The sequence below is a fragment of the Rhinolophus hipposideros genome, assembly GCF_964194185.1.
Source record: "Rhinolophus hipposideros genome assembly, chromosome: 5".
NCBI lineage: Eukaryota > Metazoa > Chordata > Mammalia > Chiroptera > Rhinolophidae > Rhinolophus > Rhinolophus hipposideros.
Window position 1 is genome coordinate 53,641,997 of NC_138051.1, and position 16,582 is coordinate 53,658,578.

Genomic DNA, 16,582 nt, shown 5'->3' on the forward strand with positions numbered 1-16,582 from the left:
TGGACTCTAAAATTCATAAGTTGAAGCCCTAATCCCCAATATAACGATATTAGGAAGTGAGGACTGGGGTAGGTAATTAGGTTTAGATGAGGTCATGGGGCTGGGGTCCTTACGATGGGATTAGTGCTCTTATAAGAAGAGAGACCAGAGCTTCCTCTCTCTACCATGTGAGGATACAGGAAAAAGACGACCTTCTCCAAGCCAGGAAGGGGGCCTCCGCCAAGAACCAAATCTGCCACCAGCTGAGTCCGGACTTCCCAGCCTCTAGAACTAGGAGAAAATAAGTCTGGTTTAAGCCACCCACCCAGTCTATGGTATTTTGTTATTGCAGCCTGAGCTAAGACAACCAAATACGTACTTTACAGTTATGTACACCTCGGTACAATTCATTACACTGATCAAGGTTAAGTGGTTATACAATATTCCCTTCCTCAGGAACTCAATCAGGAGGCAGTTATTTATGTGCATTAAGTATGTGAGAAAATATTTAGCCTTCCGAAATCTGCATTTTTGCAAGGGGCTATTCTTGCAGTGACTTACTTATACATTTATAGCCTATCTCCCAATGCTTTCGCCTTGGCACAAAGTGAAAATTAAAATAGAATTGCATATTTAGCTCAACTTCCCTGTCAGAGAACCAGTCTTTAACTTTCTAAAATGTATGACTTTCGTCTTAAAATGACGCCTATCTCCAAACTGCTTCACTTTGCAGTTGTTTATCTACACAGAGGCCAGTTGGACAGGTGCTCCCAGGATGCTGGCCGTTCCCCAAGAGGCAAGTGTCTTCTCCTCGAAACACAGGGGACAATAGGCAGTTAATGGGGGGGGGGCAGAGCTTCACTGACCAGCGTGTGGAAGGTCAGAATTTAAACACACCGATGACCTCACACTCCACAAGGCTCCAAACTGCCCCTAGGGATCAAACTTGTCTAGCCAGTCTTTCCTTCTCTAACAAAGCCCAACACTCTTCCCCTATTCCACCTGAATGACCCAGGTGATACCTAAAGTGGCAAGAAAAGTTCCCAAACTGAAGTCAGTCCTTGTGTGGTGAGGAAGACCGTCTGAACTCTGAATCAGAAGATCCTTGGGTAAGGAACAGAGATTCTGTTTCAAATCACAGAGGTTAACCCAGTATCTATTGTAACAGAAGAAAATAACCTCAAACTGCATGGCTTCTAAATGATCAAATCCCATATATTTTCTCAAATTTTCTAAAATTTTCTTGAATGACTCAGTGTACCTAATTTGTGACAAAAAGAGGGGAGGGGCAGAACCAGGAATAACAGAAGTTATGTGAGGTGGGCTAAAGTTATGAATATCTTCTTCTTTAAAAAATAAATAAATGCATAAATTGAATAAAATGAATTTATTGAAAGCTTGAGCAATAAAGGAAAATTACACCACCTTAAGACACGCAGTCTTATGGTCATAAATATCTTCTCTGACCCGTTTCTATTCAGGATCTTTATAGATCCTTAATGTTTTGCAAGCTGACACAGGGCCCTTTAAAACATAACCCAACCTATGTTTCTTCGCGGAGAGCCGAAACTCTCTTCCTGCATCTCTGCACAGAAAGGCCATGACCCTCAGCTTTCACTGGCTCTTGGGATGGTAGCCAAAACGAGAGAAGTCAAGCTGGAGAACTCCCCAAGGTGGTTCTCAGGTAACCAGTTGGTTAGATTTCATCTTGTGTGGGGTTAGCTTTGCCTCGCTAGGCAAAGGAGGCACTTGGCCTGGGTTTAGAATGATTTCTGTTTTGGTTCCTCCAGGGCTCAATTCTAAACAGCCCAAATAAAGGCTCTGCTGTCCTGAAGGGCACCTTTCAAGAGAAACAAAAATAGGACGCTCGATTAACAAAAGGGGACTGTTTGGCCACCAACGTCCTGAACGGGGTCTGACCATAGAACTGGAAGGACTTTCTGCAAAGTTAAAAAGAAAAGACGGAGAAGAAAACAGCAGCTAGAAAAGAACCATCACAGAATCACCCACTCCAAACCTTCCTTTCCTCTCAGAAGTGCCAAGGGATAAAATATAAACCTCTTTGAAGAAAACTCCAGCCACAGCTCAGCTTTCAGGTTGTAGAAGACATTGGCATCCCAAGGCCTCCCCACTGTCAGATCAAACATACACAAAATAGTTCCCTGATATTTGCCTGGTTTCCCCCATACCATAAAAAACAGGCTTTCATTTTAATCTACTTACCACACTGTGGGTGAAGGCCTGTAATTTCACAGCACAGAGATAACACACATAATTCATATGACACATTAGTGGAAGATCTACAGGGAAAGTATTTAGTCAGAGCTCACTGAAAACAATAAGGAGCTTGGCTACTGCCTCCGAAGGCAAAGGGATGGCCCTTCCAACAGGAAAAGCCCCGTCCTGTCACACTCACTGGAGTTAAAGATAAGTTCAGCCTATCAGTATCCAAGTTGTTTTTAAGTCAACAGGTCTCCCTAATTATACAACACTTCTCTAGTCCCTCTACAAGCTGCAACATTATCAGACTCTTTCCAGGACCTCCAAGGGCTACTGCATATGTGAAGGCCCTTGAAAATAGCAAGTGCCATTAACACAGACTAGCAATCCCACTATAATCACAATCAACATCATCTACCCCGTCAGCAAACACTTGTGCATTTCTTTTACTCTTCCTGGTCAAACTCTCTCTCTCTCTCTCTCTCTCTCTCTCTCTCTCTCTCTCTCTCTCTCTCTCTCTCTCTGTCTCTCTCCCTCCCTCCCTCCCTCCCTCCCATCTAGTTCCCCATGGCTAGACCCAGTGTTTGAAGATCTGACACCTTTTCTCAACACCCTCTTTCAACTTTCTCTCCCATGAAGCCTTTTTCCCCAGGCAATGTGGAGACCACTCCACAGCTACTGTTCATTCCATTTCTCCCAACCTTGAGGTTCTGCCAACTGTGAGGCAAATTCTGTATATGGACAGGATTAATCAATGATAGGCTGTGTAGAAAGTTAAAAAAAAAAAGAAAAGAAAGAAAGAAAGAAAGAAAGAAAGAAAGAAAGAAAGAAAGAAAGAAAGAAAGAAAGAAAAAGGAAGGAAGGAAGGAAGGAAGGAAGGAAGGAAGGAAGGAAGGAAGGAAGGAAGGAAGAAAGAAAGAAAGAAAGAAAGAAAGAAAGAAAGAAAGAAAGAAAGAAAGAAAGAAAGAAAGAAAGATAGAAAGAGAGAAAAGGCAGCAACTTTTCAATAATCAATTAGACATGTTGAGAAGGAGACCACCATCAAAGCAGATACAACTCAAATGTAACCAGAAGCAACAAAGTATATTAGAACCTCACCCTGGATTTAAAGACATTTTTGGTTTTTTTTATGCCTTTAATAAACATAGTATGTCCAAAGCTAAAACCAGTGTTCTGATATAATTTCATCTGTCACTACACCAGTCCACCTCGTTTACTTTCTCAACCACACTCACTTGGATCCTATGCTTATTTTCTCCTGATACCACTTCAAAATCCATGAACATGGCCTGGTATAAAAATTTCACTTTCCAATTCCCTGTCAAAAATGCTGCTCCACTGGAGTCCTAGTCTGGACCCCAGACTCTTGTAAAAATACTTTTCCTCATTCCACAGAGAACATACTAACGTGTTCCCTGCTAGACCCACATTTCCAAGTGTCCATCAAATACTTCCCGGGAACCTCCAATGCCCCACTCCAAAATGGAACCCATGTGTTCTACCATCTTCACATTCCACCGAACTGTTCTCGCCAGTAATTCCAGCCAGCTCTGAGACTGACTCCTGCATTACCTCCATCATGTGCCTACAATTCCACCTTCTGGGAAATTCTATCTGGGAGCCTACCTCCTCACCCAGTCAGGGTCCATGTCTGCAGCATATCTCTCTGGAATTATCACAAAGATCTACCTTGGCTCTTTATCTACACTGTCAATTCTATACCCCAATTTCAACGAACTCATACAATATCTTACCAAAAAAACAAAATTTTGGTATTTTTCACTTGCTCAAAATTTTGCCATAGGAAAAGGTCCAAAATACTTAGCCTGGCATGTGCCTATTTTCTACAACTTTATCTCCTAATCCTCTCCAACATACTGCTTGCGTAGGCTAAGCTACATACCTCATTCATGCTGCCTGAATGTGCCATGAACTTTCACCTTGTGTAACTTGACTTGTAATGCCCTCTCACTTTTTGCCCTCTAGGCAAATCTCTCCCCATTTTTCCAAAGGTAGGCAGATATATCCACTTCAGGGAGCATTCCGACTCCTCCTAAGGGTCTTCTCCCTCTTCTGTGCACTCTATATTCTGTAAGTATCTCTACTCTAGCACTCTGCATATATTTTAAAATTACAAGTTCATATGTCTTTCCTGCCTATCAATTCCCTTAATTCAACTTTGTATCTCTATTGATCAACATGGGACCTGGTACATAGTAAGTGTTCATTTAATGCATGATGGATCAATGAAAGGAGACAACACATAGCATTACCTTTAAACATCTGAAGCTTTCAAAGAATATTAGATTGTCTTGCCTTGTTCCAATTTTCCCTCAGCTGCCTCATCTTTCATATATTGATTTTGAACTGTACTGTCACTAGCATACCAAGGGCATTCACTGAATGCCCAAGGAAGAGACAGAGATCTGGGACAGAAGACTCAAGACAATCCACGGTGCTGCCCTGAAGGAACTGAGGCCAATGAGAAGATAAACACAACTGAGGCAGCAAAATGTCAATTCAATAAGGACTATCATGAGCGATCAAACCAGAATGTGTTTGCTACTAAGAAAATAATAATGGGAAAGACCAATTAATAAAGGGATGGTACAAACATCATGGTAATTTTCATCATAACATTTTATTAGGCACAATATGATATTGATAGGTTTCACTGAGGTCTGCAATAACATTTCTCCACCAAATATAGTTTTCATCCCCTTGCCAGGCATTGATGCTGTGTACTCTTCCCCTCAAACGCTCGTGGAGTTTAAGATCAACATGATTGATCTGAGATTGTGACTCTTTGGAAAAGGTCTTTCTGAGGTTCTGGATTACCAAGTGGTGGTGTTGACAATGCTGCAGAAGTAAAATTCTGGAATGAGAGCAATTAAGAGATGGAGGCTACCAGTAAAATCCCTTCTGGATGGTCACGGCGGGAAAACACAGAGAGCGTCTTGGAGGCAGCAATCCAGACTGGAGACGAACCAGGTAAGTCATTAGGATCTCCCTGGAGATACCATCCTAATGGTTGCAAACTCAGAGACAGTTACTGCCAGATGACCCCCTGATGTCAGTCTTCCTTGGGGGGTGAAGGGATGAAGTCACTGGAAGCACGTCAAAATGTAATACCTTCGTGGCCTTTTCATTTATGTATCCACCGGGAGCAGACCCATTTGATGCTGCCTTCTCAGGTCCTGTTTCTGCTTCCAGGTTTAGCGTATGACTTAAGGCCTAAAAACATGCCTCTATCTTTCTGTTGTGAATAAGTTATTTTGGTTAGTATCCTCCTTTGGAAGACAAATGACAAAGTGAAATGACCACAGTTCCTAGGTCCTTGATGCTTCTTCCCAAACGTAAGAAATATCACTTAACAGAAGTTCTCAGACAAGATAATGAGGATGAAGAGGTCGAAACAAAGCCTTGTTTTCAAACCCTGGCCTTGACGCTATTATCGACTTGGCCAGCCATAACTGATACCTGTCCTCAGGCAGACTGGCCAACTTGTTAAAAGGCAACAGAAGGCAAACATGTTTATGACATCGTGAGGTATCTTCTTCTTGGTCTACCTGACCGGCACATGTTGGTGTGTGTATTTGTATATGTGCATATGTGTGTGTGTGTGTGCATATATACACAACTATATAGAAATATATAAAAATTCACTTTTTCACTGCACAATGGCTGATTTTCATTCACTGACTTCAACATGACAGGACTGGGACTTCTCAACGACAGTCTGTTTCTTGAAGACCAGCTACTCTATGTCTGTATGTGTCTGTATCACCCGCATGATCACAATACAAATTAGACAAAATAGATGCTTAATGGGGTAATTCACTTTACAATGGCACTATTATTACAGCTCTATTCTATTTTCATTACTACTGCATATTAGAATCAGCTTCCAACATGTTTGAGTGAAGAAATAAAACAACCCAACCACAGTGCCAATTAGTTCTATAAAAGTCATGTAGTATATCAAAACTAAAGCATTTTCACAGCATCCCCCAAAGACGGATTCAACTCTTGGTTCACTTCTTCTAGCTGGCTATGCTTCCACCCCTACTATATTTTGACCTACCCTAGGCAAATTACAAGCTAAAAATCAATAAAAGACCCTTAGCAAGCTTAACTGCTTCTCTAAAAATGGGTATTACAATCCACCAGCACACCCTTACCTTGCACTAATATTATTTCCTGGGTTTACCCAATACCATTGTGTACCAATAACTACTCTTTCTCATGCTACTCTCTCATCAGCTCAAATACCGTAAGAGCAGAGCAATTTCAAGCAGGTTGTGAGTCTCTGAGAGTATTACTTGCAAAGTGCAAGTAAATTATTAGATTACATTACATGTGAAAGACTCAGCAGTGGGTCACCGTAGTGGAACATTAATGTAGAACAAGTTGAATGGAACCCTTGCAGACAAGCTTCTCCAATGTGATTTCTTTTTTTTTTTTTTTTGGCAGCGAGAAGAAAGTGAGTAAAAGGGTAGGGTGGGCAAGGAATGATGGGCTACTGAAAAATGAGGTGTGTCAGAGCACTGGAGCACAGTGGGAAGGAGAGTGCTCCCCAGACTCAATGGCTGAAGGGAGCAGCCTGCGGGTACCACAGGAACGGTGGGGAGCAGCCAGACATGGGTCCTCCTCTGGCTCAGCTCAAGGCATGGGCTGCAGTCTCAGGGAAGCCCAACAAGTGATTAATAGGGTTAAACTTCAGTGATTTGTCCTCACTTGGCAGGATCCCGCCCATGGCAGCTGAGCTGAAGGACTGGGGCAGGATCCAGTCCAGGAAAGGAAACTGGCAATACAAGGAAAGGCTTCAGGACGCCCTGGCCCTGGGACTCCTGCTTATTTCACAGAGCAACCAATCAGAACCAAGGAAGAATGCTCCAAGCCAAGGGAGCGGAAGCCCTGAGGAGGATCCAGGGGAGAGCAACTCGAGGGCCCCACTGCTCCTATGCGTGCTTCATCGTCACCGCTGTCACTGGAGCCACGCTTGATGTGTGCCAGGCATCCTGCCAGGTGCTGCAACATGCATAATCTGGTGATCCTCTCACCCACCTTGAGAAGCCGGCACCATCATCATCCCCAGTTTTCAGGTGACAAAAGAAACAGACTGAGTGGTTCAGGAACTTACCTAAGGTCACACAGCAACCCCACAGTAAGCACACCTAGACCTCTAGCCTAGGGCTGTGTCACTCACAGCAGGCTTGTAACAACCACGCATACTGTCACCCAACAAATCCAGCCATGGTTTGAGGTGCTCAAGACTGGAACAGGCCTGAACCTGCCATTGAGAGGAGGGTTGGTGGATCCAAGAGAAACAGAAGTGGGACAAACAAGGGCAGCTGTGTCCAAACCCAAGGCCCAGCTGGAAGAATAAGCAAGTAGAAGCTGCACTTGCCGAGTAGGGAAGTGCGAGCGGAATCTACTGAGAAAGCAAACGGCTCTGCAGGGTAGTGTGGGAGAGATTACCTGCACAGTCAGTAAGCACGTACTTTTTGAAAGCCACAGTGCAGATGTAAAAGAATAATCCCTGCTGGTTGGCTGAGGGAGACCAGACTCCTCCCCAGGAAATGACACTCCAAGACAGCATAGAGGAGCCTGGCACAGGAAGAGGTTACATGTTGAATGAATGAGCGAGGCCCACACAACGGACTATCGGAAAAAGACAGGATCATGAGACTTGTGGGAGGGAGAGGGAGCCTCCTCTCTGGAGAGTAGGATTTCAATAAGCAAAGAGAGACTGGGACATAAGATGAGACATAAGTGGGTGGGGGAGGAGGGGAAGGGTGAAAGCACACGGAAGGAACAGGGGTGAAAAACCCAAGTCAAAGACACACAGGAAAACCATCAGAAGTGTCTGGTCAAAGGTGACCCAACAGCAGGCTACGTTGAGAAACGCCACCACTGGAAGGTAAGATCCAGGCTCAGAGCTCTCCTATTCACTGCTTCACCCCCAGAGCCTAGCATAGAGCCTGGCACATACCAGGTGCTCAGCAAATATGTGTTGACTGAAAGAATGTCACCCTCGTGCTTTTATAGTGACATCGACTCCAAGCAAAAGGGGATTCCAGAATTTATATTCTGAGCCCGGCTAGGCAGAAGCATGCCTAAATGTAACAAGATATTAATGAGCATGTGCTAAAAGTGGCATAAAGATACTGTAAGATTACAAATAAGTATTTACATTATTTTCCCTCCCCCACCTCCTCCCTGAAATCATAATGAGTAACACCTGGCGTTCAACATCGGTTCCTGTGGAAACCCTGCCTCCTTCCCTCCCTCCCACTGCTGCCAGCCCACGGCCACAGAAAGGCTGCTTCTACTCAAGCCCAGGACAGGGTTTTTCAAACTGTAGGAACAGCCCATCAACAGATCAGGAAATCAGTCTGGTGGCTCGTGACTTGTATTTTGTCTTTATGTAAGAGAGCAAAACTAACAGTGTATCACAGGTAAAGCTTAAATATTTTATGTGAAAAGTTTATGTCAAGAGTGTTGAGTGTGAGTGAGTGTATAAGAGAGAGAGAGAGAGAGAGAGTGTGTGTGTGTGTGTGTGTGTGTGTGTGTGTGTGTGTACGCGGGCGTTGGCTCACAATGTAGTATGCTTTCTCATTGTAAGTCACAGTACAAACAACACTTGAAAGACATTGCCCCAGAGGGGCAAGAAATTCCAATAATGGGACCCGCCTTTTCATATTCAAGCTGAATGACCTTTGTCTTCCTGGCTGAATGTGACTATCAAAGGTATTGTTCTTTAGGCCAGTAAACTGGGTCCATCCTGAAACATCAAGAAATCCTGTACAACATATTATCTTCAGAATTAGTTCCTCCAAGGTATCCCAGTTTCACAACAAACAAACAATGTAGTTTGAAAAAAAATTTATTTTTTTTCTAGTTACAAAATTAATACATACAAAATGCACGAAACTGAAATACAGAAGAACACAAAGAAAAAGAAACTCATAGATAATCCCACCATCCAGGGATGCCTACTTTATCATTTCATTGTTTAGGTGGTATACGTTTAAGTTCATGTTAGCGTGTGTGTGTGTGTGTGTGTGTGTGTGTGTGTGTGTGTGTGTGTGTATACACACATACAGAGGGTGCCAAAAATTAGATATACACATTTTAAGAAAGGAAAAAAAACTTTTAGAATTGGAATACTCAATATATACCGATAACAAAAGATGACTACAAGTCACATTTGACTTCTGCAATCACAAGAGGTGCTCAAAGTGGTTACCATCAGTGTCCAGACACTTCTGATTACAGCGAACTATTGCTCAAGCAACGTTGACCATAGTGTCCACTTGTGTACATTTTTTGGCCCCCCTGGCGTATAGACAAATACATATGTATACACATACACGATAGTAACAAAAGGGATATCATTCTGTGCACACTACTATGGAAGCTTTTCACTTTTCACTAACCTATAGATCATAAATATTTCCCCGTCAAATATTTTTCTACTGCAATATGATTTTTACTGGCTATGTAATGTTCCATTTGCAGACCTGCTCTTGAGCATCTCTATAAAAAGTACAACTTGACACCTTCTGCCTTGAGGAAAGAGGACTGCTGCCAGGAGACAGCGTCCCCCACTGCGCCCCCGGCGGCATCTGGCTCAAGTGAGTACAAAGCACAAGATACTCAACTCGGATCCTGTATTACACTTTCCACTAAGCCAGACCAAGAGACACTGTTTTTGCTGTGCGGTAGAATGGTTTTACTAACTTAGCCACAGGCTCACTGGTTGATTTTTAATGAATAATAAAAATGCCCGGTGGGAATTTAAAAAATAACATTTACTGACAACGTTCCCCTCTTGGTGCATCGCCAAAGTAACTTGCGCTTACCTAATGCTGGGTTAACTTGTGTTCGTGTCTTAATATCCTCAGGTGGTTTTGCTGGGTGAGGGCAGAGGCTTGCTTTTGTACCTTACTGGAACTTCCGAGCATCCTGGCACAGCACACAAGTGGAAGGCACAGAAGGTAAGGACGTGGAAGACGAGCGTTCTAGTCACAGCCTTGCTCCGTACTAGGAATGGGAGCTCACACACATTGTTACATCTCGGTATCGGTTTAAACCAGAGGCTAAGCCAGATGATTCACAAGGCCCCTGATGGCTCTAACAGGCTTTATGCTAATAAAACATGACTGGTGGCAGCATCGTATCTCTCTATATATTTACATTTATCTATATCTATTGTCTATATATCATGTAGACAGAGTGACCACCACATATCTAACATCCACCCCCAATTCAAGATCAGAAAGTAAGCTTTAGAAATTTCAAAAGTACTTTCAGTGTAGTTATCAGGTCTACTGATCCTGTACGGGGCCTCAAGAAAGTTACAGAACCTCACTCATCTTCAAACTTCATCCTTCACACTGTGAAATTTTACATCTTCTGGGTTGACAGCCTGGTCTGCAGAAACTGCTCCCTTTCTGCATAAACGAGCTCATCAGAAGTGGTGCATCAGTGCCAGAAATGGTAAAATACAACTCTGGCAATTTCACCCCTGTCATCGTCAGTCAACGAAGAGGATCACTAAAAGAAGAATGATTTTTGATTACTGAAGTATTTCATTTGCCTTTGCTTTCACAATGCTTCATTAGCTGGACAGTTGAGAGTTATGGGCAGTTCACACCCTCCCAGGTGCCCTGTCCTTTCGCAGATAATATCCCCATCACACAAACGTTCCTAGGGGTACACGCTATATTGTTACTGTGGCCTGCTTACCATCCGCTGGTTTTAGAATTGTACAGTGAAAATGAAAAGCAATACAGTTTATTGAAGAGTTTTTAGACTTGCTAAATACATCCTTGTTTCTTCTGTGATTTGTATGTTGAATATCCATTAACACTCGCTCCTCCCCATCTCTGGCATTGATCCTGTGGGATGACACAAGCCTCTTGGCTTCTGGAAGGGCAGACTCACATCTGGCTGTCTTTTCTCCGTCTTTGTCCATTTCTTCAGGTTTCTTTAAAACTAATTGGAAGAGTCAATAAACACGCCCGCCGACTCCCCTAACACACCAGGAAGCAGACCATCATGCCCTTCAGACCTGTTCTTGTTCTGTTTTTCCAAGTATTCCCTTACCTGCCTCTGTCAATTGGCATTCTCGACAAGTTCATCAAAACTTCTCAAAGTGTCAAATTTTCCTCTTTTCATTGCCCTTGTTAAAGATAATTTATAATTAGAAAGGCACATTCTGAGCCATTTCAGAGTCAATGCTAATTTCATTTTCTTTTGCATTGAAGTCTCTTTTCCCTCTAGAGATTCCCTTCCTTCATTCACAGCCCCCACTCCCCAGCCCCAAACAGGCAATTTTAATCTCTGTATGCACTGCTCCATTCCCCTATTTCACCATTCTTATCTTTTCCCCCCAAATACTTCACCCAGTGAAACACACTTTAGCTTGTAGTTCTCCTTCCTTCACTCCACTTCTGAGAGAAATGTCTGTGTCTGGAGATTGTAAAGTCACCTTCAGGAAAGAGGCATACAGTTGGCTGTCAATTAATCAGGATAAGACAGAAAAAATTACATCGTGTGCAGCTTGGCTTCTCAGTACATGCATTTCTGCTTTGGGGCTCAAGAGGATTTCTCCCACACAACCTAAAATTCATACTTATGCCTTTTGTTTGGCTATAACTAATTCTCTACCTAGCAGCACAGTACTTAACAGTCTGGGTTATTTAAAACAGTAATTACCATACCTCATCATAAATTTAAGTGCTGGTCCCTCATTTGCCCCCCATTCTGTTTCACCTCTGTTCTTTGCAACCTGCCTGCTTATCCTCGGTAGCATTCTTTGCTTATAAAAATAAGTCAAATGATTTCATATTCTGTAATTTTTATTCCCACATCTAGTTTGACATACAGATTTTAAGCCAGTTTATTTTCCCCCATTAAGCACCAACCCAAATGTCACCATTCTTGTCACGTATACAATTCCATCAAGTTTCAGAGTGTCATTTATACACAATTGTATTTCTTCTTACTTCTTTCACACACGCCTACCACTTACGTACAGCAACTTCACTACATTCATATTTCATAAACTTCATCAGTATTCAGCCAAATCCTCCCCCAAAGTAAGCTAGGTATTTTTAACCGTGCACTGCCTTTTTCACAGGCTTGAGGATCCCAGACTAAGTGGCACCCTTCCTTGTACCCCGAAGAGTTTCATCTATTATGGTCTGTTTGTGGATCTAGGAACTTGCCAATAATTTTTAAAAACTTTAAGTTAGTTCATAATCAAAACTCAAACACCCAATAACACTACTGGCTATGATTTTGGGGGTGGGAGAGGAGAAACTCTCTACTCCATACTCGTTCTTCCTCATTTTCAGCCTCTGTTTGTGCTTCAGGGAAAACAGCACTGGTACAGCAACTACCTGGGACAGCCTAGAGCCCTTCAGCCCCTTTAAGGATGCGGATAACCTGTACTCTCGGCTGTCAGTAGACACTGCAAAGGGCTCCCCAGCTGGCCACCAGGGCCTCCGTTCTATGGACAAGATAATCACAAGGAAACCACAGCACCACGCATTGTCAGTGTGCCACAGCACATAATGTGATAAGACAGTTTCTAATAATGATGTGTCAGTTAAGGCCATAAACATCTGTTAGGGAAACAAAATTCTTCTTCCATCAGCACAAGGGGATTGTTACCTGTAATTCCTCTTAACATTAGCATGTAAAAACCGGAGCGAAAAGTGAGCCTGCCTAAGCCATGAGCTGTGGCACATTTATTCCTCATCACACCCCATTCCCTTCTTCTAAGGATTTCTTTAGACAAGCTCCTTGATGTCTTTCCTACAAACGCAAGCAAGTAAATAAATAAATAAATAGGATGTCACAACAGAACACCAAGACTCCCAAGCTGAATTTCCAACAGTAAGACAGGAAAGATATCGAAAGATAACCACAGACTATCATTAAGTTGAGTGGGATGGCCCTGGGAAAGTCTGCTTTTGCCAGTGTGATCCCAGCAATGTTTTCCCTACTGGTCCAGAGAACAAAGGCCTAAGCTTGGAAAAAGGGTTGCTTTGGGGGGAATCTAAATGTCCTTTATTAATATTCTTGGAAGTTTTCCTTCTAACCCTTGAGTTTCTTAATTTTCCAGATTTATGAATCCTTTACCAAAGATACCCCTTGAACATATCTAAGGAGGAGGCAAAATCGCCGGCATTTCTATCTACCATTATACAGAGGAGAAGTCACGTAATGCTATGATACAACAGTACATACTTTATTTGCGAATACAAGAGCCTTCCTGAATATTTGAGAATGATTTTACATCCTCTATAACTCTAGAGAAAGAATTATGGCTCTAGATCCAGGTTGAAATTTTCCCGTTTAAAAAAAAACACACCTCAATTAACCAGACTCAACTAATTGAAGTGAATTTCTATTTTGCTTCTTGTAACTTAGAGAATAAGGGAAGCAAATAAAATATACTGATATCAAGGATTAGGAAAAACAAACAAAAAAAGAAACAATTTCCAAGATGGGATGAGGGCAGATTTGGTCCAATCTCTGACAACGTCTCCATATACAGCTCTATAATAGACCATTAGAATTCACCCTCAGAACAGTAACCTTGTGGTACCGTAAGATCCTCAAACCTCAAAGAAAGATGTAATTACACCTTCAGTGTTCTATCTAGGGTAGGAAAGGGAACCAGCACATTGTAAAAACGTATATAATTTAAAAAGACAAAAAAAAAAGTTGCTGATTAACCCACTGTTAGCCAAAAAAAAAAATAAATTCATCCGTAATGCCTTGGTACCCTTATAGAAAAATCATGGTTTACTGTATATTAATCAACACTTGAACACTGATTATCTGGAGAGGTTTTTTTTGGAGCATTAATTCAAAACGATTCAATTTTATGTTTTTCTAACATACAGCTTAATAAGAGTGGAAAATTTAACAATTTAACATTTCCAAACCAACACTTCCCTTTAGGCAAAATTAAAAAAACATAAAAACAAAACATTTAAAAAAAATGATAGAAGAGAGAGATCCTAAATTCTCAGCAAGAAAGACAGACTTCATATTCAGAAAGGTATTCCACATTCGAGGTTAGTGGTATAGAATCTGAAGGCCTTTCAAAGCAGGCTCTTCTTGCTTAGGAAGAATTTAACACTAATCTGGGATGAATGGGCCAGGAATCTCCTTGAGGCAGCGGATGATATCTACCTCAAAGTCCCTTTGCATTGTCTCATAGAAGACAAAAAGAGTGAGCAACAGAATATGTCATATGAGCAAAGCTGCATTTTCTATAAAAAAATTTTCGCACACGGGGCAGTCACATTCTGACTTTCTCCAGACACCTGAAATGTAGTTATGTATTTTGCTTCTACAGACACCGAAGTACATATATATAAGCTAAGAAGCACAATTCATCAAATAGACGAGGAAGATGGAGGGGAAAGGAAGAGCACACTCAGAAAAAAGTAGCATATGCTGTAGAGACCTTACCACTCCAACAGAATTTCTAGTGACATCCAAATCACACCATAACTTCCTAAAGGCAAAAATGGAAGAATCTGGAGAAAAACGTGCATCTTAACTCAGAAGTGACAAGAGTATGGCTCAAGAAGTCATGGGCTTGTCTCAGTCGAATTCTAAAGGTCAGTTCTGGTGGAGAGGGGTCAGTTTGCTTCCAAAGGCGATTCAGCTGTCACCAAAAATCATCAGAACATTTTCATCCAGAGGCACACTTACTGCAATGAACATTCTTGTACCTCCCTGCACCCCACTTAGGAGTCTAGTGAGGAAGCGTCTCATGGTTGGGGATTTACATGCAGGCTCCATATTTCAGTATTAGAAATAGAGACATTTTCTAAAGCCAAGGGCTCCTCATAATGCCAGCAGGCTTTGGGAAATTCCAGCAAGTGACTAACATAAAAAGAGTCAACTATAAATGTTTTTCAGCCACTGAGGATTTGACTTCTGGATTAATAATTCAATTCTTTTTGAGAAATAAGGGGAATGTAGCAGAAAAGGTTATCATAACTATCATCAAATGCATTTTTCTAAAATTATTCTATTACATTTTTAAAGGGTATAATTATAAATGTTTTTATGAGCAATTTACCGGAAAATTAAAAGTCCCTTAGTTTAAAAAATAATTATTCCATCCCTCTGGCAAAGAATTTTATCCCAGCCAGCAGCTCTTTCAAACTATAAGACATCATTTGTTCACCGTGGAGAGTTGCGTCCATGTAAGAAAAGCTGCTCTGAGAATCAATCTCTAGAAAGGGTGCTAAATTGCCAGGCAAGAGCACCTACCAGAAAGTGAAATCAGTCAAGACTGAAGGGGGAAGTGAAGGGGAAACACTTTCAAAGTCTAAAACTTGCATGGTTCTAAAAGTCCTCAGGGCTACAAATAAACTACAGGCCCTGTTAACTGATTTTACATCAATTTAAACTGAGCTTCCAGGGGGTTCGATCTCAACCCAACTGAGCTTTTCAGTGTTAATCCCATCTTTTGGTGTCGATTTTTTCCCTTAGGTTGGCCAGCTCTAAAAGCATTCAACCTTCAGTACCGGTGTTCCAAACCAAGTGCGTGGCACACAGCGCCGTGAGGGTAACTTTAGTGAAGTGAAATATGTAAGCTTCTGGCATGCATATAATAACGCGATTCTGGAAAAGGGTTTTTAACAACAGTTATGTCACAATGCTCATAGCTCCCTGAAGTCCCTGAAAGCCTTGTTAAAGATTCGCTGTGTTGTTTTTTTCTGCTTCATTCTTACTTCCTATGTTGCCTCTTGCCTTTCTTTTTTCCCCTTTCATTCTGCAGTAAAGATGGGACTGAATGACACCAGCCATCATCATTAATAACAGCTAGAAAACGGAACAGTTTTCATTATAACTGCTAACATTCCTGCCCAGTTTGCAGGAGAGGAAGAGGCCGTCTTTCAGATTATACAGTCACAGATCAGATTTCGGAAACTGAGACACTAACAGTACACAGCCCATCCACACGTGGCTTCCCAGGAGTTTGGAATTCAACGACAGTTTTAAGTCTACCTAGGCAATGTCTCATGAGGTCACCTCAATGTCATGAGAATCCAGACCACAATCTCTGTGGCCTGCAAATGGTGGCTGGCTGGAAGCTAACCCTGCAACCCTTCTGGAAAGCATCTCCCAAATCAGAAAGCTTCCCACTTCACCCAAAGCCAAGAACTCCACTCAATCTTCCTTGAGGTTGAAAATACTAATTATAAGGTGATGATGTTTGGTTTTCGTTTTGAGTTGTAAGCCTTTATGTTTTAAGTATTAAAAAAGGCGTAATCACCTAGTGTGTAGGTTAATTTCTTTCCGATATTGTAATTTATGCAACATTAATACTGGGTGC

General features: G+C 41.9%; 1 protein-coding gene across 2 annotated transcripts in view; it reads right to left on the minus strand.

Annotated features, from left to right (window-relative positions):
• Positions 1-16,582, minus strand: part of RORA (RAR related orphan receptor A) — a 682,873-nt gene that overhangs the window by 665,565 nt on the left and 726 nt on the right. The window lies entirely within an intron of this gene.